At 45.1% G+C, this 18739-nt stretch overlaps 22 non-coding genes across 22 annotated transcripts; all 22 read left to right on the forward strand.

Annotated features, from left to right (window-relative positions):
• Nucleotides 1–491: 491 nt before the first annotated feature.
• On the forward strand, nucleotides 492–655 carry LOC135031868 (U1 spliceosomal RNA). The gene has a single exon (XR_010227484.1). It is a non-coding gene; the product is annotated as a U1 spliceosomal RNA (small nuclear RNA).
• A 152-nt stretch (nucleotides 656–807) lies between these two features.
• Nucleotides 808–970, forward strand: LOC135031821 (U1 spliceosomal RNA). The gene has a single exon (XR_010227444.1). It is a non-coding gene; the product is annotated as a U1 spliceosomal RNA (small nuclear RNA).
• A 671-nt stretch (nucleotides 971–1641) lies between these two features.
• Nucleotides 1642–1805, forward strand: LOC135031887 (U1 spliceosomal RNA). The gene has a single exon (XR_010227503.1). It is a non-coding gene; the product is annotated as a U1 spliceosomal RNA (small nuclear RNA).
• Nucleotides 1806–1957: 152 nt separating this feature from the next.
• LOC135031854 (U1 spliceosomal RNA) lies at nucleotides 1958–2120 on the forward strand. Its single transcript, XR_010227473.1, has one exon. It is a non-coding gene; the product is annotated as a U1 spliceosomal RNA (small nuclear RNA).
• A 673-nt stretch (nucleotides 2121–2793) lies between these two features.
• Nucleotides 2794–2957, forward strand: LOC135031865 (U1 spliceosomal RNA). Its single transcript, XR_010227481.1, has one exon. It is a non-coding gene; the product is annotated as a U1 spliceosomal RNA (small nuclear RNA).
• Nucleotides 2958–3109: 152 nt separating this feature from the next.
• Nucleotides 3110–3272, forward strand: LOC135031860 (U1 spliceosomal RNA). The gene has a single exon (XR_010227477.1). It is a non-coding gene; the product is annotated as a U1 spliceosomal RNA (small nuclear RNA).
• A 671-nt stretch (nucleotides 3273–3943) lies between these two features.
• LOC135031877 (U1 spliceosomal RNA) lies at nucleotides 3944–4107 on the forward strand. Its single transcript, XR_010227493.1, has one exon. It is a non-coding gene; the product is annotated as a U1 spliceosomal RNA (small nuclear RNA).
• A 152-nt stretch (nucleotides 4108–4259) lies between these two features.
• LOC135031845 (U1 spliceosomal RNA) lies at nucleotides 4260–4422 on the forward strand. Its single transcript, XR_010227466.1, has one exon. It is a non-coding gene; the product is annotated as a U1 spliceosomal RNA (small nuclear RNA).
• Nucleotides 4423–5093: 671 nt separating this feature from the next.
• LOC135031869 (U1 spliceosomal RNA) lies at nucleotides 5094–5257 on the forward strand. The gene has a single exon (XR_010227485.1). It is a non-coding gene; the product is annotated as a U1 spliceosomal RNA (small nuclear RNA).
• Nucleotides 5258–5409: 152 nt separating this feature from the next.
• On the forward strand, nucleotides 5410–5572 carry LOC135031822 (U1 spliceosomal RNA). The gene has a single exon (XR_010227445.1). It is a non-coding gene; the product is annotated as a U1 spliceosomal RNA (small nuclear RNA).
• Nucleotides 5573–6243: 671 nt separating this feature from the next.
• LOC135031888 (U1 spliceosomal RNA) lies at nucleotides 6244–6407 on the forward strand. Its single transcript, XR_010227504.1, has one exon. It is a non-coding gene; the product is annotated as a U1 spliceosomal RNA (small nuclear RNA).
• A 152-nt stretch (nucleotides 6408–6559) lies between these two features.
• LOC135031855 (U1 spliceosomal RNA) lies at nucleotides 6560–6722 on the forward strand. The gene has a single exon (XR_010227474.1). It is a non-coding gene; the product is annotated as a U1 spliceosomal RNA (small nuclear RNA).
• Nucleotides 6723–7395: 673 nt separating this feature from the next.
• Nucleotides 7396–7559, forward strand: LOC135031866 (U1 spliceosomal RNA). Its single transcript, XR_010227482.1, has one exon. It is a non-coding gene; the product is annotated as a U1 spliceosomal RNA (small nuclear RNA).
• Nucleotides 7560–7711: 152 nt separating this feature from the next.
• LOC135031861 (U1 spliceosomal RNA) lies at nucleotides 7712–7874 on the forward strand. Its single transcript, XR_010227478.1, has one exon. It is a non-coding gene; the product is annotated as a U1 spliceosomal RNA (small nuclear RNA).
• A 671-nt stretch (nucleotides 7875–8545) lies between these two features.
• Nucleotides 8546–8709, forward strand: LOC135031878 (U1 spliceosomal RNA). Its single transcript, XR_010227494.1, has one exon. It is a non-coding gene; the product is annotated as a U1 spliceosomal RNA (small nuclear RNA).
• A 152-nt stretch (nucleotides 8710–8861) lies between these two features.
• Nucleotides 8862–9024, forward strand: LOC135031846 (U1 spliceosomal RNA). Its single transcript, XR_010227467.1, has one exon. It is a non-coding gene; the product is annotated as a U1 spliceosomal RNA (small nuclear RNA).
• Nucleotides 9025–9695: 671 nt separating this feature from the next.
• On the forward strand, nucleotides 9696–9859 carry LOC135031893 (U1 spliceosomal RNA). Its single transcript, XR_010227509.1, has one exon. It is a non-coding gene; the product is annotated as a U1 spliceosomal RNA (small nuclear RNA).
• A 152-nt stretch (nucleotides 9860–10011) lies between these two features.
• LOC135031834 (U1 spliceosomal RNA) lies at nucleotides 10012–10174 on the forward strand. Its single transcript, XR_010227456.1, has one exon. It is a non-coding gene; the product is annotated as a U1 spliceosomal RNA (small nuclear RNA).
• A 671-nt stretch (nucleotides 10175–10845) lies between these two features.
• Nucleotides 10846–11009, forward strand: LOC135031889 (U1 spliceosomal RNA). The gene has a single exon (XR_010227505.1). It is a non-coding gene; the product is annotated as a U1 spliceosomal RNA (small nuclear RNA).
• Nucleotides 11010–11161: 152 nt separating this feature from the next.
• On the forward strand, nucleotides 11162–11324 carry LOC135031858 (U1 spliceosomal RNA). Its single transcript, XR_010227475.1, has one exon. It is a non-coding gene; the product is annotated as a U1 spliceosomal RNA (small nuclear RNA).
• Nucleotides 11325–11995: 671 nt separating this feature from the next.
• On the forward strand, nucleotides 11996–12159 carry LOC135031870 (U1 spliceosomal RNA). The gene has a single exon (XR_010227486.1). It is a non-coding gene; the product is annotated as a U1 spliceosomal RNA (small nuclear RNA).
• A 152-nt stretch (nucleotides 12160–12311) lies between these two features.
• On the forward strand, nucleotides 12312–12474 carry LOC135031839 (U1 spliceosomal RNA). The gene has a single exon (XR_010227461.1). It is a non-coding gene; the product is annotated as a U1 spliceosomal RNA (small nuclear RNA).
• The last annotated feature ends 6265 nt before the right edge of the window (nucleotides 12475–18739 follow it).

An 18739-nucleotide genomic window follows, 5' to 3' on the forward strand; every position in this document is an offset into this window, starting at 1 on the left:
CCTCACAGAGCAGCTCTGGAGCTGTTACAGTGCCCAGCTGCTGCAAGAAATCAGCTTGAATGCTTCAGGGGCTGGGGCATTGCCAACATGAGCCCCACACCGAAGGAGGGTGGGGGTGTTTAATGCGAACTAAGGGTCACCCAAGCGCCGCAAAAGGCCGCCATGCCCTGCACGCCCCTTTTCTCTTTTCATATGCAGACGAGGGTTGAAGCCAACTTTGACCCACTGCTTGGATGGCATTACCATATGCAAATCAATCTGCTGCAGGCCTTCCCCCAGGAATGCTTGCACTAGTTGTTGCATTTGGTTTGTTGTTTGGGGGTGCTTCAGTATTAGGCAGCCTTCTGCCCTCCCATGTTCATCTGAAAATATGTGTTCTCCCTGCAGTTGTTGTCCCCAGATGAGAGTTCCCTTGTGCTGCCTCAGTTGAATCTCCTTTACTTGACAGAGATGTGCCTGAGCAGCGGCCCTCCCCAGCCCTATCCCAAATCATACTTATTTTGCATAGGAGATACCATGGTCATGAAGATTGTTCTCCCAGGGTGAGGTTCATTCATTGCATTCTGGGTATGCTGACCCCTGTGATTTCCCCAAATGTGGGAAACTCGACTGCATTATTTGTGGTAGTGGGGGACTGTGTTTGTGCTTTCCTCTGCTCAGCTCTGGTAAAAGTCAGATTTCTTTGTCTCAGATCTTCCTCTAGCCTTGTTCTTCTTTCGAGAGTTCCCTTGTGCTGCCTCAGTTGGATCTCCTTCAATTGACAGGGGGGTGCCCGAGCAGCGACCCTCCCCAGCTCTAGCCCAACTCCTACTTACCTGCCAGGTGAGATACTATGATCAGGAAGGTGCTTCTCCCAGGGCAAGGCTCACCCATTGCACTCTGGGTGTGCCGCTCCTGCGATTTCCCCAAATGTGGGAAACTTGACTGCATAATTTGTGTTTCCTCTGGTCGGCTCTCGTATAATTCAGATCTCTTTGTCTCAGGTCTTTCTCCAGCCTAGTTTGCTGTCTGTTTCCACTTCTCTTTTCTTGAGCCGCTCCCTTCTATGCCCTTGCGCACTATCCTGACCTCTCCCGTCTGCTTACTTTGTGCCTTCCAACGCACAATGCATACTACAGGTAGTGCTGCAGGGCCCACACCCTTTTACATGCTTTACAGAACAGCTCTGGAGCTGTTACAGTGCCCAGCTGCTGCAAGAAATCATCTTGAATGCTTCAGGGGCTGGGGCATAGCCAACATGAGCCCCACACCGAAGGAGGGTGGAGATGTTTAATGTGAATTAGGGGTCATCCAAGCGCCACAAAAGGACGCCATGCCCTGCACATCCCTTTTTTCTTTTCATATGCAGACGAGGGTTGAAGCCAACTTTGACCCACTGCTTGGATGACATCACCATATGCAAATCCATCTGCTGTAGGCCTTCCCCCAGGAATGCTTGTACTAGTTGTTGCATTTGGTTTGTTGTTTGGGGGTGCTTCAGTATTAGGCAGCCTTCTGCCCTCCCATGTTCATCTGAAAATATGTGTTCTCCCAGCAGTTGTTGTCCCCAGATGAGAGTTCCCTTGTGCTGCCTCAGTTGAATCTCCTTTACTTGACAGAGATGTGCCTGAGCAGCGGCCCTCCCCAGCTCTATCCCAAATCATACTTATTTTGCATAGGAGATACCATGGTCATGAAGATTGTTCTCCCAGGGTGAGGTTCATTCATTGCATTCTGGGTATGCTGACTCCTATGATTTCCCCAAATGTGGGAAACTCGACTGCATTATTTGTGGTAGTGGGGGACTGTGTTTGTGCTTTCCTCTGGTCAGCTCTGGTAAAAGTCAGATTTATTTGTCTCAGATCTTCCTCTAGCCTTGTTCTTCTTTCGAGAGTTCCCTTGTGCTGCCTCAGTTGGATCTCCTTCACTTGACAGGGGGGTGCCCTAGCATCAACCCTCCCCAGCTCAAGCCCAACTCCTACTTACCTGCCAAGTGAGATACAATGATCATGAAGGTGCTTCTCCCAGGGCAAGGCTCACCCATTGCACTCTGGGTGTGCTGCTCCTGCGATTTCCCCAAATGTGGGAAACTTGACTGCATAATTTGTGTTTCCCCTGGTCAGCTCTCGTATAATTCAGATCTGTTTGTCTCAGGTCTCTCTCCAGCCTAGTTTGCTGTCTGTTTCAACTTCTCTTTTCTTGAGCCGCTCCCTTCTATGCCCTTGCGCATTATCTTGACTTCTCCCATCTGCTTACTTTGTGCCTTCCAATGCACAATGCGAACTACAGGTAGTGCTGCAGGGCCCACACCCTTTTACTTGCCTTACAGAGCAGCTCTGGAGCTATTACAGTGCCCAGCTGCTGCAAGTAATCAGCTTGAATGCTTCATGGGCTGGGGCATAGCCAACATGAGCCCCACACCGAAGGAGGGTGGAGGTGTTTAATGCGAACTAGAGGTCATCCAAGCGCCGCAAAAGGCCGCCATGCCCTGCACGCCCCTTTTCTCTTTTTTGATATGCAGACGAGGGTTGAAGCCAACTTTGACCCACTGCTTGGATGGCATTAACATATGCAAATCAATCTGCTGCAGGCCTTCCCCCAGGAATGCTTGCACTAGTTGTTGCATTTGGTTTGTTGTTTGGGGGTGCTTCAGTATTAGGCAGCCTTCTGCCCTCCCATGTTCATCTGAAAATATGTGTTCTCCCTGCAGTTGTTGTCCCCAGATGAGAGTTCCCTTGTGCTGCCTCAGTTGAATCTCCTTTACTTAACAGAGATGTGCCTGAGCAGCGGCCCTCCCCAGCCCTATCCCAAATCATACTTATTTTGCATAGGAGATACCATGGTCATGAAGATTGTTCTCCCAGGGTGAGGTTCATTCATTGCATTCTGGGTATGCTGACCCCTGTGATTTCCCCAAATGTGGGAAACTCAACTGCATTATTTGTGGTAGTGGGGGACTGTGTTTGTGCTTTCCTCTGGTCAGCTCTGGTAAAAGTCAGATTTCTTTGTCTCAGATCTTCCTCTAGCCTTGTTCTTCTTTCGAGAGTTCCCTTGTGCTGCCTCAGTTGGATCTCCTTCACTTGACAGGGGGGTGCACGAGCAGCGACCCTCCCCAGCTCTAGCCCAACTCCTATTTACCTGCCAGGTGAGATACTATGATCAGGAAGGTGCTTCTCCCAGGGCAAGGCTCACCCATTGCACTCTGGGTGTGCTGCTCCTGCGATTTCCCCAAATGTGGGACACTTGACGGCATAATTTGTGTTTCCTCTGGTCGGCTCTCATATAATTCAGATCTCTTTGTCTCAGGTCTTTCTCCAGCCTAGTTTGCTGTCTGTTTCCACTTCTCTTTTCTTGAGCCGCTCCCTTCTATGCCCTTGCGCACTATCCTGACCTCTCCCGTCTGCTTACTTTGTGCCTTCCAACGCACAATGCATACTACAGGTAGTGCTGCAGGGCCCACACCCTTTTACATGCTTTTCAGAGCAGCTCTGGAGCTGTTACAGTGCCCAGCTGCTGCAAGAAATCATCTTGAATGCTTCAGGGGCTGGGGCATAGCCAACATGAGCCCCACACCGAAGGAGGGTGGAGATGTTTAATGCGAATTAGGGGTCATCCAAGCGCCACAAAAGGACGCCATGCCCTGCACATCCCTTTTTTCTTTTCATATGCAGACGAGGGTTGAAGCCAACTTTGACCCACTGCTTGGATGACATCACCATATGCAAAACCATCTGCTGCAGGCCTTCCCCCAGGAATGCTTGCACTAGTTGTTGCATTTGGTTTGTTGTTTGGGGGTGCTTCAGTATTAGGCAGCCTTCTGCCCTCCCATGTTCATCTGAAAATATGTGTTCTCCCTGCAGTTGTTGTCCCCAGATGAGAGTTCCCTTGTGCTGCCTCAGTTGAATCTCCTTTACTTGACAGAGATGTGCCTGAGCAGCGGCCCTCCCCAGCCCTATCCCAAATCATACTTATTTTGCATAGGAGATACCATGGTCATGAAGATTGTTCTCCCAGGGTGAGGTTCATTCATTGCATTCTGGGTATGCTGACCCCTGTGATTTCCCCAAATGTGGGAAACTCAACTGCATTATTTGTGGTAGTGGGGGACTGTGTTTGTGCTTTCTTCTGGTCAACTCTGGTAAAAATCAGATTTCTTTGTCTCAGATCTTCCTCTAGCCTTGTTCCTCTTTCGAGAGTTCCCTTGTGCTGCCTCAGTTGGATCTCCTTCACTTGACAGGGGGGTACCCGAGCAGCGACCCTTCGCAGCTCTAGCCCAACTCCTACTTACCTGCCAGGTGAGATACTATGATCATGTAGGTGCTTCTCCCAGGGCAAGGCTCACCCATTGCACTCTGGGTGTGCTGCCCCTGTGATTTCCCCAAATGTGGGAAACTTGACTGCATAATTTGTGTTTCCCCTGGTCGGCTCTCGTATAATTCAGATCTCTTTGTCTCAGGTCTCTCTCCAGCCTAGTTTGCTGTCTGTTTCCACTTCTCTTTTCTTGAGCCGCTCCCTTCTATGCCCTTGCGCACTATCCTGACTTCTCCCGTCTGCTTACTTTGTGCCTTCCAACACACAATGCAAACTACAGGTAGTGCTGCAGGGCCCACACCCTTTTACTTGCCTCACAGAGCAGCTCTGGAGCTGTTACAGTGCCCAGCTGCTGCAAGAAATCAGCTTGAATGCTTCAGGGGCTGGGGCATTGCCAACATGAGCCCCACACCGAAGGAGGGTGGGGGTGTTTAATGCGAACTAAGGGTCACCCAAGCGCCGCAAAAGGCCGCCATGCCCTGCACGCCCCTTTTCTCTTTTCATATGCAGACGAGGGTTGAAGCCAACTTTGACCCACTGCTTGGATGGCATTACCATATGCAAATCAATCTGCTGCAGGCCTTCCCCCAGGAATGCTTGCACTAGTTGTTGCATTTGGTTTGTTGTTTGGGGGTGCTTCAGTATTAGGCAGCCTTCTGCCCTCCCATGTTCATCTGAAAATATGTGTTCTCCCTGCAGTTGTTGTCCCCAGATGAGAGTTCCCTTGTGCTGCCTCAGTTGAATCTCCTTTACTTGACAGAGATGTGCCTGAGCAGCGGCCCTCCCCAGCCCTATCCCAAATCATACTTATTTTGCATAGGAGATACCATGGTCATGAAGATTGTTCTCCCAGGGTGAGGTTCATTCATTGCATTCTGGGTATGCTGACCCCTGTGATTTCCCCAAATGTGGGAAACTCGACTGCATTATTTGTGGTAGTGGGGGACTGTGTTTGTGCTTTCCTCTGCTCAGCTCTGGTAAAAGTCAGATTTCTTTGTCTCAGATCTTCCTCTAGCCTTGTTCTTCTTTCGAGAGTTCCCTTGTGCTGCCTCAGTTGGATCTCCTTCAATTGACAGGGGGGTGCCCGAGCAGCGACCCTCCCCAGCTCTAGCCCAACTCCTACTTACCTGCCAGGTGAGATACTATGATCAGGAAGGTGCTTCTCCCAGGGCAAGGCTCACCCATTGCACTCTGGGTGTGCCGCTCCTGCGATTTCCCCAAATGTGGGAAACTTGACTGCATAATTTGTGTTTCCTCTGGTCGGCTCTCGTATAATTCAGATCTCTTTGTCTCAGGTCTTTCTCCAGCCTAGTTTGCTGTCTGTTTCCACTTCTCTTTTCTTGAGCCGCTCCCTTCTATGCCCTTGCGCACTATCCTGACCTCTCCCGTCTGCTTACTTTGTGCCTTCCAACGCACAATGCATACTACAGGTAGTGCTGCAGGGCCCACACCCTTTTACATGCTTTACAGAACAGCTCTGGAGCTGTTACAGTGCCCAGCTGCTGCAAGAAATCATCTTGAATGCTTCAGGGGCTGGGGCATAGCCAACATGAGCCCCACACCGAAGGAGGGTGGAGATGTTTAATGTGAATTAGGGGTCATCCAAGCGCCACAAAAGGACGCCATGCCCTGCACATCCCTTTTTTCTTTTCATATGCAGACGAGGGTTGAAGCCAACTTTGACCCACTGCTTGGATGACATCACCATATGCAAATCCATCTGCTGTAGGCCTTCCCCCAGGAATGCTTGTACTAGTTGTTGCATTTGGTTTGTTGTTTGGGGGTGCTTCAGTATTAGGCAGCCTTCTGCCCTCCCATGTTCATCTGAAAATATGTGTTCTCCCAGCAGTTGTTGTCCCCAGATGAGAGTTCCCTTGTGCTGCCTCAGTTGAATCTCCTTTACTTGACAGAGATGTGCCTGAGCAGCGGCCCTCCCCAGCTCTATCCCAAATCATACTTATTTTGCATAGGAGATACCATGGTCATGAAGATTGTTCTCCCAGGGTGAGGTTCATTCATTGCATTCTGGGTATGCTGACTCCTATGATTTCCCCAAATGTGGGAAACTCGACTGCATTATTTGTGGTAGTGGGGGACTGTGTTTGTGCTTTCCTCTGGTCAGCTCTGGTAAAAGTCAGATTTATTTGTCTCAGATCTTCCTCTAGCCTTGTTCTTCTTTCGAGAGTTCCCTTGTGCTGCCTCAGTTGGATCTCCTTCACTTGACAGGGGGGTGCCCTAGCATCAACCCTCCCCAGCTCAAGCCCAACTCCTACTTACCTGCCAAGTGAGATACAATGATCATGAAGGTGCTTCTCCCAGGGCAAGGCTCACCCATTGCACTCTGGGTGTGCTGCTCCTGCGATTTCCCCAAATGTGGGAAACTTGACTGCATAATTTGTGTTTCCCCTGGTCAGCTCTCGTATAATTCAGATCTGTTTGTCTCAGGTCTCTCTCCAGCCTAGTTTGCTGTCTGTTTCAACTTCTCTTTTCTTGAGCCGCTCCCTTCTATGCCCTTGCGCATTATCTTGACTTCTCCCATCTGCTTACTTTGTGCCTTCCAATGCACAATGCGAACTACAGGTAGTGCTGCAGGGCCCACACCCTTTTACTTGCCTTACAGAGCAGCTCTGGAGCTATTACAGTGCCCAGCTGCTGCAAGTAATCAGCTTGAATGCTTCATGGGCTGGGGCATAGCCAACATGAGCCCCACACCGAAGGAGGGTGGAGGTGTTTAATGCGAACTAGAGGTCATCCAAGCGCCGCAAAAGGCCGCCATGCCCTGCACGCCCCTTTTCTCTTTTTTGATATGCAGACGAGGGTTGAAGCCAACTTTGACCCACTGCTTGGATGGCATTACCATATGCAAATCAATCTGCTGCAGGCCTTCCCCCAGGAATGCTTGCACTAGTTGTTGCATTTGGTTTGTTGTTTGGGGGTGCTTCAGTATTAGGCAGCCTTCTGCCCTCCCATGTTCATCTGAAAATATGTGTTCTCCCTGCAGTTGTTGTCCCCAGATGAGAGTTCCCTTGTGCTGCCTCAGTTGAATCTCCTTTACTTAACAGAGATGTGCCTGAGCAGCGGCCCTCCCCAGCCCTATCCCAAATCATACTTATTTTGCATAGGAGATACCATGGTCATGAAGATTGTTCTCCCAGGGTGAGGTTCATTCATTGCATTCTGGGTATGCTGACCCCTGTGATTTCCCCAAATGTGGGAAACTCAACTGCATTATTTGTGGTAGTGGGGGACTGTGTTTGTGCTTTCCTCTGGTCAGCTCTGGTAAAAGTCAGATTTCTTTGTCTCAGATCTTCCTCTAGCCTTGTTCTTCTTTCGAGAGTTCCCTTGTGCTGCCTCAGTTGGATCTCCTTCACTTGACAGGGGGGTGCACGAGCAGCGACCCTCCCCAGCTCTAGCCCAACTCCTATTTACCTGCCAGGTGAGATACTATGATCAGGAAGGTGCTTCTCCCAGGGCAAGGCTCACCCATTGCACTCTGGGTGTGCTGCTCCTGCGATTTCCCCAAATGTGGGACACTTGACGGCATAATTTGTGTTTCCTCTGGTCGGCTCTCATATAATTCAGATCTCTTTGTCTCAGGTCTTTCTCCAGCCTAGTTTGCTGTCTGTTTCCACTTCTCTTTTCTTGAGCCGCTCCCTTCTATGCCCTTGCGCACTATCCTGACCTCTCCCGTCTGCTTACTTTGTGCCTTCCAACGCACAATGCATACTACAGGTAGTGCTGCAGGGCCCACACCCTTTTACATGCTTTACAGAGCAGCTCTGGAGCTGTTACAGTGCCCAGCTGCTGCAAGAAATCATCTTGAATGCTTCAGGGGCTGGGGCATAGCCAACATGAGCCCCACACCGAAGGAGGGTGGAGATGTTTAATGCGAATTAGGGGTCATCCAAGCGCCACAAAAGGACGCCATGCCCTGCACATCCCTTTTTTCTTTTCATATGCAGACGAGGGTTGAAGCCAACTTTGACCCACTGCTTGGATGACATCACCATATGCAAAACCATCTGCTGCAGGCCTTCCCCCAGGAATGCTTGCACTAGTTGTTGCATTTGGTTTGTTGTTTGGGGGTGCTTCAGTATTAGGCAGCCTTCTGCCCTCCCATGTTCATCTGAAAATATGTGTTCTCCCTGCAGTTGTTGTCCCCAGATGAGAGTTCCCTTGTGCTGCCTCAGTTGAATCTCCTTTACTTGACAGAGATGTGCCTGAGCAGCGGCCCTCCCCAGCCCTATCCCAAATCATACTTATTTTGCATAGGAGATACCATGGTCATGAAGATTGTTCTCCCAGGGTGAGGTTCATTCATTGCATTCTGGGTATGCTGACCCCTGTGATTTCCCCAAATGTGGGAAACTCAACTGCATTATTTGTGGTAGTGGGGGACTGTGTTTGTGCTTTCTTCTGGTCAACTCTGGTAAAAATCAGATTTCTTTGTCTCAGATCTTCCTCTAGCCTTGTTCCTCTTTCGAGAGTTCCCTTGTGCTGCCTCAGTTGGATCTCCTTCACTTGACAGGGGGGTACCCGAGCAGCGACCCTTCGCAGCTCTAGCCCAACTCCTACTTACCTGCCAGGTGAGATACTATGATCATGTAGGTGCTTCTCCCAGGGCAAGGCTCACCCATTGCACTCTGGGTGTGCTGCCCCTGTGATTTCCCCAAATGTGGGAAACTTGACTGCATAATTTGTGTTTCCCCTGGTCGGCTCTCGTATAATTCAGATCTCTTTGTCTCAGGTCTCTCTCCAGCCTAGTTTGCTGTCTGTTTCCACTTCTCTTTTCTTGAGCCGCTCCCTTCTATGCCCTTGCGCACTATCCTGACTTCTCCCGTCTGCTTACTTTGTGCCTTCCAACACACAATGCAAACTACAGGTAGTGCTGCAGGGCCCACACCCTTTTACTTGCCTCACAGAGCAGCTCTGGAGCTGTTACAGTGCCCAGCTGCTGCAAGAAATCAGCTTGAATGCTTCAGGGGCTGGGGCATTGCCAACATGAGCCCCACACCAAAGGAGGGTGGGGGTGTTTAATGCGAACTAAGGGTCACCCAAGCGCCGCAAAAGGCCGCCATGCCCTGCACGCCCCTTTTCTCTTTTCATATGCAGACGAGGGTTGAAGCCAACTTTGACCCACTGCTTGGATGGCATTACCATATGCAAATCAATCTGCTGCAGGCCTTCCCCCAGGAATGCTTGCACTAGTTGTTGCATTTGGTTTGTTGTTTGGGGGTGCTTCAGTATTAGGCAGCCTTCTGCCCTCCCATGTTCATCTGAAAATATGTGTTCTCCCTGCAGTTGTTGTCCCCAGATGAGAGTTCCCTTGTGCTGCCTCAGTTGAATCTCCTTTACTTGACAGAGATGTGCCTGAGCAGCGGCCCTCCCCAGCCCTATCCCAAATCATACTTATTTTGCATAGTAGATACCATGGTCATGAAGATTGTTCTCCCAGGGTGAGGTTCATTCATTGCATTCTGGGTATGCTGACCCCTGTGATTTCCCCAAATGTGGGAAACTCGACTGCATTATTTGTGGTAGTGGGGGACTGTGTTTGTGCTTTCCTCTGGTCAGCTCTGGTAAAAGTCAGATTTCTTTGTCTCAGATCTTCCTCTAGCCTTGTTCTTCTTTCGAGAGTTCCCTTGTGCTGCCTCAGTTGGATCTCCTTCACTTGACAGGGGGGTGCCCGAGCAGCGACCCTCCCCAGCTCTAGCCCAACTCCTACTTACCTGCCAGGTGAGATACTATGATCAGGAAGGTGCTTCTCCCAGGGCAAGGCTCACCCATTGCACTCTGGGTGTGCCGCTCCTGCGATTTCCCCAAATGTGGGAAACTTGACTGCATAATTTGTGTTTCCCCTGGTCGGCTCTCGTATAATTCAGATCTCTTTGTCTCAGGTCTTTCTCCAGCCTAGTTTGCTGTCTGTTTCCACTTCTCTTTTCTTGAGCCGCTCCCTTCTATGCCCTTGCGCACTATCCTGACCTCTCCCGTCTGCTTACTTTGTGCCTTCCAACGCACAATGCATACTACAGGTAGTGCTGCAGGGCCCACACCCTTTTACATGCTTTACAGAACAGCTCTGGAGCTGTTACAGTGCCCAGCTGCTGCAAGAAATCATCTTGAATGCTTCAGGGGCTGGGGCATAGCCAACATGAGCCCCACACCGAAGGAGGGTGGAGATGTTTAATGTGAATTAGGGGTCATCCAAGCGCCACAAAAGGACGCCATGCCCTGCACATCCCTTTTTTCTTTTCATATGCAGACGAGGGTTGAAGCCAACTTTGACCCACTGCTTGGATGACATCACCATATGCAAATCCATCTGCTGTAGGCCTTCCCCCAGGAATGCTTGTACTAGTTGTTGCATTTGGTTTGTTGTTTGGGGGTGCTTCAGTATTAGGCAGCCTTCTGCCCTCCCATGTTCATCTGAAAATATGTGTTCTCCCAGCAGTTGTTGTCCCCAGATGAGAGTTCCCTTGTGCTGCCTCAGTTGAATCTCCTTTACTTGACAGAGATGTGCCTGAGCAGCGGCCCTCCCCAGCTCTATCCCAAATCATACTTATTTTGCATAGGAGATACCATGGTCATGAAGATTGTTCTCCCAGGGTGAGGTTCATTCATTGCATTCTGGGTATGCTGACTCCTATGATTTCCCCAAATGTGGGAAACTCGACTGCATTATTTGTGGTAGTGGGGGACTGTGTTTGTGCTTTCCTCTGGTCAGCTCTGGTAAAAGTCAGATTTCTTTGTCTCAGATCTTCCTCTAGCCTTGTTCTTCTTTCGAGAGTTCCCTTGTGCTGCCTCAGTTGGATCTCCTTCACTTGACAGGGGGGTGCCCTAGCATCAACCCTCCCCAGCTCAAGCCCAACTCCTACTTACCTGCCAAGTGAGATACTATGATCATGAAGGTGCTTCTCCCAGGGCAAGGCTCACCCATTGCACTCTGGGTGTACTGCTCCTGCGATTTCCCCAAATGTGGGAAACTTGACTGCATAATTTGTGTTTCCCCTGGTCAGCTCTCGTATAATTCAGATCTGTTTGTCTCAGGTCTCTCTCCAGCCTAGTTTGCTGTCTGTTTCAACTTCTCTTTTCTTGAGCCGCTCCCTTCTATGCCCTTGCGCATTATCTTGACTTCTCCCATCTGCTTACTTTGTGCCTTCCAATGCACAATGCGAACTACAGGTAGTGCTGCAGGGCCCACACCCTTTTACTTGCCTTACAGAGCAGCTCTGTAGCTATTACAGTGCCCAGCTGCTGCAAGTAATCAGCTTGAATGCTTCATGGGCTGGGGCATAGCCAACATGAGCCCCACACCGAAGTAGGGTGGAGGTGTTTAATGCGAACTAGGGGTCATCCAAGCGCCGCAAAAGGCCGCCATGCCCTGCACGCCCCTTTTCTCTTTTCATATGCAGACGAGGGTTGAAGCCAACTTTGACCCACTGCTTGGATGACATCACCATATGCAAATCCATCTGCTGCAGGCCTTCCCCCAGGAATGCTTGTACTAGTTGTTGCATTTGGTTTGTTGTTTGGGGGTGCTTCAGTATTAGGCAGCCTTCTGCCCTCCCATGTTCATCTGAAAATATGTGTTCTCCCTGCAGTTGTTGTCCCCAGATGAGAGTTCCCTTGTGCTGCCTCAGTTGAATCTCCTTTACTTGACAGAGATGTGCCTGAGCAGCGGCCCTCCCCAGCCCTATCCCAAATCATACTTATTTTGCATAGGAGATACCATGGTCATGAAGATTGTTCTCCCAGGGTGAGGTTCATTCATTGCATTCTGGGTATGCTGACCCCTGTGATTTCCCCAAATGTGGGAAACTCGACTGCATTATTTGTGGTAGTGGGGGACTGTGTTTGTGCTTTCCTCTGGTCAGCTCTGGTAAAAGCCAGATTTCTGTGTCTCAGATCTTCCTCTAGCCTTGTTCTTCTTTCGAGAGTTCTCTTGTGCTGCCTCAGTTGGATCTCCTTCACTTGACAGGGGGGTGCCCGAGCAGCGACCCTCCTCAGCTCTTGCCCAACTCCTACTTACCTGCCAGGTGAGATACTATGATCATGAAGGTGCTTCTCCCAGGGCAAGGCTCACCCATTGCACTCTGTGTGTGCTGCTCCAGCGATTTCCCCAAATGTGGGAAACTCGACTGCATAATTTGTGTTTCCCCTGGTCGGCTCTCGTATAATTCAGATCTCTTTGTCTCAGGTCTCTCTCCAGCCTAGTTTGCTGTCTGTTTCCACTTCTCTTTTCTTGAGCCGCTCCTTTCTATGCCCTTGCGCACTATCCTGACTTCTCCCGTCTGCTTACTTTGTGCCTTCCAACGCACAATGCGAACTACAGGTAGTGCTGCAGGGCCCACACCCTTTTAGTTGCCTTACAGAGCAGCTCTGGAGCTGTTACAGTGCCCAGCTGCTGCAAGAAATCAGCTTGAATGTTCTTCGTTGATTGATGGAAGAAACATCTAACAAAAACTCTCCAGATTATTGACTTTTTAAAGTTTTTCTAGGAAACGTTCTAGATGAATGCTTATTAGCGTTTGTCAGAATGTACGTTTGCAAAGTGTCACTGTGGCGCAATCAGTTAGCGTGTTCGGTTATTATCCAAAAGGTTGGTGGTTCAATCCCACCCAGGGACGTAATTTACCTTGTTATCAGATTTTGGTGATCTTTAAGTAGACAAGTCAAAATTTCAAACCCCCTCTTGTGGTGTAGGGTACCTGGCCTTCTCTGATGTAATCAGAGTTAGATTTGATTAAGTGATTTTATAAAAAAAAACAGCTAGGAAGCACAATTTAGCAGTGGGTTGCAGAGAAAAAGAAATATGCTGGCAAAAAAATCCAATTGAGTGATTAAACAGCTCTTCATTTTCTGGCTTTATTTTTATGCTAACAAATTTGTTCTCTGAAAAGTGTCCACAAAGCCAAGTATCTGATTAACACCTTTGTAGGGATGGTTTTTCACCTATTACTAAATTAAACTTGCTTCATTGGAAAGGCAGCAAGATGCATCGTCATTTCAATATCTACTGAAATAATACAGGTTGACACCAGGAAACATTAACGCCACTGCATCCTTGCTGCTTTCTCATGTGGAAGTCTGTTTAATGTGAAAGCAAGGTGATATCTAATTAGCATACAGGTAAGGAATTAAGAAAATCTTTATTTAAGGGTGAAGATGTTTCTCACAAAATCGTTGCCCCAATGCATCATTGAAATTCAAGCTGGAAAGATGATTTTAATATATCACTTGTACATTTTGTATTGCTCTTCTGGTGACAATGTAGTTTGTTTTTGTCAATTACCATTTTAATAATAGGGTAAAGAAAATTAAGTGGATTTTTGAAAGAAAACAATACTGTCAATATACTATTAAACAAATTAAAATGGTAAACGTTATTGTACTTTAAGTAAAAATAAAAGAGCTAAAATATCAATCCCAATTTTGGATTACTTTAATTAAAAAAAAATGCATATAGCAGAGGGTAGTTTCAATCTGCCTACCTCTGGGTTATCGGCCCAGCATGCTTCCATTGCAGTACTCTGCTGCACATGTAAGTGCAAGAGATCCTGAAGCACTCACTCATCATGGGAAAGTACCAATGTGTTTCTTCGTTGGTTGATGGAAGAAACATCTTACAAAAACTCTCCAGATTATTGACTTTTTAAAGTTTTTCTAGGAAACGTTCTAGATGAATGCTTATTAGCCTTTGTCAGTATGAACTTTTTGCAAAGTGTCTCTGTGGCGCAATTGGTTAGTGTGTACGGCTATTAACCAAAAGGTTGGTGGTTAAATCCTACCCAGGGACGTAATTGACCTTGTGATCAGATTTTGGTGATATTTAAGTAGACAAGTCAAAATTTCAAACCCCCTCTTATTGTGTAGGGTACCTAGCCTTCTCTGATGTAATCAGAGTTAGATTTGATTCAGTGATTTTATAAAAACAGCTAGGAAGCACAATTTATCAGTGGGTTGCAGAGAAAAAGAAATATGCTGGCAAAAAAATCCAATTGAGTGATTAAACAGCTCTTCATTTTCTGGCTTTATTTTTATGCTAACAAATTTGTTCTCTGAAAAGTGTCCACAAAGCCAAGTCTCTGATTAACACCTTTGTAGGGATGGTTTTTCACCTATTACTAAATTAAACTTGCTTCATTGGAAAGGCAGCAAGATGCATCCTCATTTCAATGTCTACTGAAATAATACAGGTTGACACCAGGAAACATTAACGCCACTGCATCCTTGCTGCTTTCTCATGTGGAAGTCTGTTTAATGTGAAAACAAGGTGATATCTAATTAGCACACAGGTAAGGAATTAAGAAAATCTTTATTTAAGGGTGAAGATGTTTCTCACAAAATCGTTGCCCCAATGCATCATTGAAATTCAAGCTGGAAAGATGATTTTAATATATCACTTGTACATTTTGTATTGCTCTTCTGGTGACAATGTAGTTTGTTTTTGTCAATTACCATTTTAATAATAGGGTAAAGAAAATTTAGTGGATTTTTGAAAGAAAACAATACTGTCAATATACTATTAAAACAAATTAAAATGGTAAAAGTTATTGTACTTTAAGTAAAAATAAAAGAGCAAAAATATCAATCCCAGTTTTGGATTACTTTAATTAACAAAAAAAAATGCATATAGCAAAGGATAGTTTCAATCTGCCTACCTCTGGGTTATGGGCCCAGCATGCTTCCATTGCAGTACTCTGCTGCACATGTAAGTGCAAGAGATCCTGAAGCACTCACTCATCATGGGAAAGTACCAATGTGTTTCTTCGTTGGTTGATGGAAGAAACATCTTACAAAAACTCTCCAGATTATTGACTTTTTAAAGTTTTTCTAGGAAACGTTCTAGATGAATGCTTATTAGCCTTTGTCAGTATGTACTTTTGCAAAGTGTCTCTGTGGTGCAATTGGTTAGTGTGTAAGGCTGTTAACCAAAAGGTTGGTGGTTCAATCCCACCCAGGAATGTAATTGACCTTGTGATCAGATTTTGGTGATATTTAAGTAGACAAGTCAAAATTTCAAACCCTCTCTTATTGTGTAGGGTACCTGGCCTTCTCTGATGTAATCAGAGTTAGATTTGATTCAGTGATTTTATAAAAAACAGCTAGGAAGCACAATTTAGCAGTGGGTTGCAGATAAAAAAAATATGCTGGCAAAAAAATACAATTGAGTGATTAAACAGCTCTTCATTTTCTGGCTTTATTTTTATGCTAACAAATTTGTTCTCTGAAATGTGTCCACAAAGCCAAGTCTCTGATTAACACCTTTGTAGGGATGGTTTTTCACCTATTACTAAATTAAACTTGCTTCATTGGAAAGGCAACAAGATGCATCCTCATTTCAATGTCTACTGAAATAATACAGGTTGACACCAGGAAACATTAACGCCACTGCATCCTTGCTGCTTTCTCATGTGGAAGTCTGTTTAATGTGAAAACAAGGTGATATCTAATTATCACACTGGTAAGGAATTAAGAAAATCTTTATTTAAGGGTGAAGATGTTTCTCACAAAATCGTTGCCCCAATGCATCATTGAAATTCAAGCTGGAAAGATGATTTTAATATATCACTTGTACATTTTGTATTGCTCTTCTGGTGACAATGTAGTTTGTTTTTGTCAATTACCATTTTAATAATAGGGTAAAGAAAATTAAGTGGATTTTTGAAAGAAAACAATACTGTCAATATACTATCAAAACAAATTAAAATGGTAAAAGTTATTGTACTTTAAGTAAAAATAAAAGAGCCAAAATATCAATCCCAGTTTTGGATTACTTTAATTAACAAAAAAAAAATGCATATAGCAAAGGATAGTTTCAATCTGCCTACCTCTGGGTTATGGGCCCAGCATGCTTCCATTGCAGTACTCTGCTGCACATGTAAGTGCAAGAGATCCTGAAGCACTCACTCATCATGGGAAAGTACCAATGTGTTTCTTCATTGGTTGATGGAAGAAACATCTTACAAAAACTCTCCAGATTATTGACTTTTTAAAGTTTTTCTAGGAAACGTTCTTGATGAATGCTTATTAGCCTTTGTCAGTATGTACTTTTTCTCTGTGGTGCAATTGGTTAGTGTGTAAGGCTATTAACCAAAAGGTTGGTGGTTCAATCCCACCCAGGAACGTAATTGACCTTGTGATCAGATTTTGGTGATATTTAAGTAGACAAGTCAAAATTTCAAACCCCCTCTTATTGTGTAGGGTACCTGGCCTTCTCTGATGTAATCAGAGTTAGATTTGATTCAGTGATTTTATAAAAAACAGCTAGGAAGCACAATTTAGCAGTGGGTTGCAGAGAAAAAAAATATGCTGGCAAAAAAAAATCCAATTGAGTGATTAAACAGCTCTTCATTTTCTGGCTTTATTTTTATGCTAACAAATTTGTTCTCTGAAAAGTGTCCACAAAGCCAAGTCTCTGATTAACACCTTTGTAGGGATGGTTTTTCACCTATTACTAAATTAAACTTGCTTCATTGGAAAGGCAGCAAGATGCATCCTCATTTCAATGTCTACTGAAATAATACAAGTTGACACCAGGAAACATTAACGCCACTGCATCCTTGCTGCTTTCTCATGTGGAAGTCTGTTTAATGCGAAAACAAGGTGATATCTAATTAGCACACAGGTAAGGAATTAAGAAAATCTTTATTTAAGGGTGAAGATGTTTCTCACAAAATCGTTGCCCCAATGCATCATTGAAATTCAAGCTGGAAAGATGATTTTAATATATCACTTGTACATTTTGTATTGCTCTTCTGGTGACAATGTAGTTTGTTTTTGTCAATTACCATTTTAATAATAGGGTAAAGAAAATTAAGTGGATTTTTGAAAGAAAACAATACTGTCAATATACTATTAAAACAAATTAAAATGGTAAAAGTTATTGTACTTTAAGTAAAAATAAAAGAGCCAAAATATCAATCCCAGTTTTGGATTACTTTAATAAAAAAAAAAAAAGCATACAGCAGAGGATAGTTTCAATCTGCCTACCTCTGGGTTATGAGCCCAGCATGCTTCCATTGCTGTACTCTGCTGCACATGTAAGTGCAAGAGATCCTGAAGCACTCACTCATCATGGGAAAGTACCAATGTGTTTCTTCGTTGGTTGATGGTAGAAACATCTTACAAAAACTCTCCAGATTATTGACTTTTTAAAGTTTTTCTAGGAAACGTTTTAGATGAATGCTTATTAGCCTTTGTCAGTATGCCCTTTCGCAAAGTGTCTCTGTGGCGCAATCAGTTAGTGTGTACGGCTATTAACTAAAAGGTTGGTGGTTCAATCCCACCCAGGGATGTAATTGATCTTGTAATCAGATTTTGGTGATATTTAAGTAGACAAGTCAAAATTTCAAACCCCCTCTTATGGTGTAGGGTACCTGGCCTTCTCTGATGTAATCAGAGTTAGATTTGATTCATTGATTTTATAAAAACAGCTAGGAAGCACAATTTAGCAGTGGTTTGCAGAGAAAAAAAATATGCTGGCAGAAAAATCCAATTGAGTGATTAAACAGCTCTTCATTTTCTGGCTTTATTTTTATGCTAACAAATTTGTTCTCTGAAAAGTGTCCACAAAGCAAAGTCTCTGATTAACACCTTTGTAAGGATGGTTTTTCACCTATTACTAAATTAAACTTGCTTCATTGGAAAGGCAGCAAGATGCATCCTCATTTCAATGTCTACTGAAATAATACAAGTTGACACCAGGAAACATTAACGCCACTGCATCCTTGCTGCTTTCTCATGTGGAAGTCTGTTTAATGCGAAAACAAGGTGATATCTAATTATCACACAGGTAAGGAATTAAGAAAATCGAAAATCTTTATTTAAGGGTGAAGATGTTTCTCACAAAATCGTTGCCCCAATGCATCATTGAAATTCAAGCTGGAAAGATGATTTTAATATATCACTTGTACATTTTGTATTGCTCTTCTGGTGACAATGTAGTTTGTTTTTGTCAATTACCATTTTAATAATAGGGTAAAGAAAATTAAGTGGATTTTTGAAAGAAAACAATACTGTCAATATACTATTAAAACAAATTAAAATGGTAAAAGTTATTGTACTTTAAGTAAAAATAAAAGAGCCAAAATATCAATCCCAGTTTTGGATTACTTTAATTAACAAAAAAAAAGCATATAGCAAAGGATAGTTTCAATCTGCCTACCTCTGGGTTATGGGCCCAGCATGCTTCCATTGCAGTACTCTGCTGCACATGTAAATGCAAGAGATCCTGAAGCACTCACTCATCATGGGAAAGTACCAATGTGTTTCTTCATTGGTTGATGGAAGAAACATCTTACAAAAACTCTCCAGATTATTGACTTTTTAAAGTTTTTCTAGGAAACGTTCTTGATGAATGCTTATTAGCCTTTGTCAGTATGTACTTTTTCTCTGTGGTGCAATTGGTTAGTGTGAAAGGCTATTAACCAAAAGGTTGGTGGTTCAA

This window comes from Pseudophryne corroboree, unplaced genomic scaffold (assembly GCF_028390025.1).
Source record: "Pseudophryne corroboree isolate aPseCor3 unplaced genomic scaffold, aPseCor3.hap2 scaffold_533, whole genome shotgun sequence".
NCBI classification, from domain to species: Eukaryota; Metazoa; Chordata; class Amphibia; order Anura; family Myobatrachidae; genus Pseudophryne; species Pseudophryne corroboree.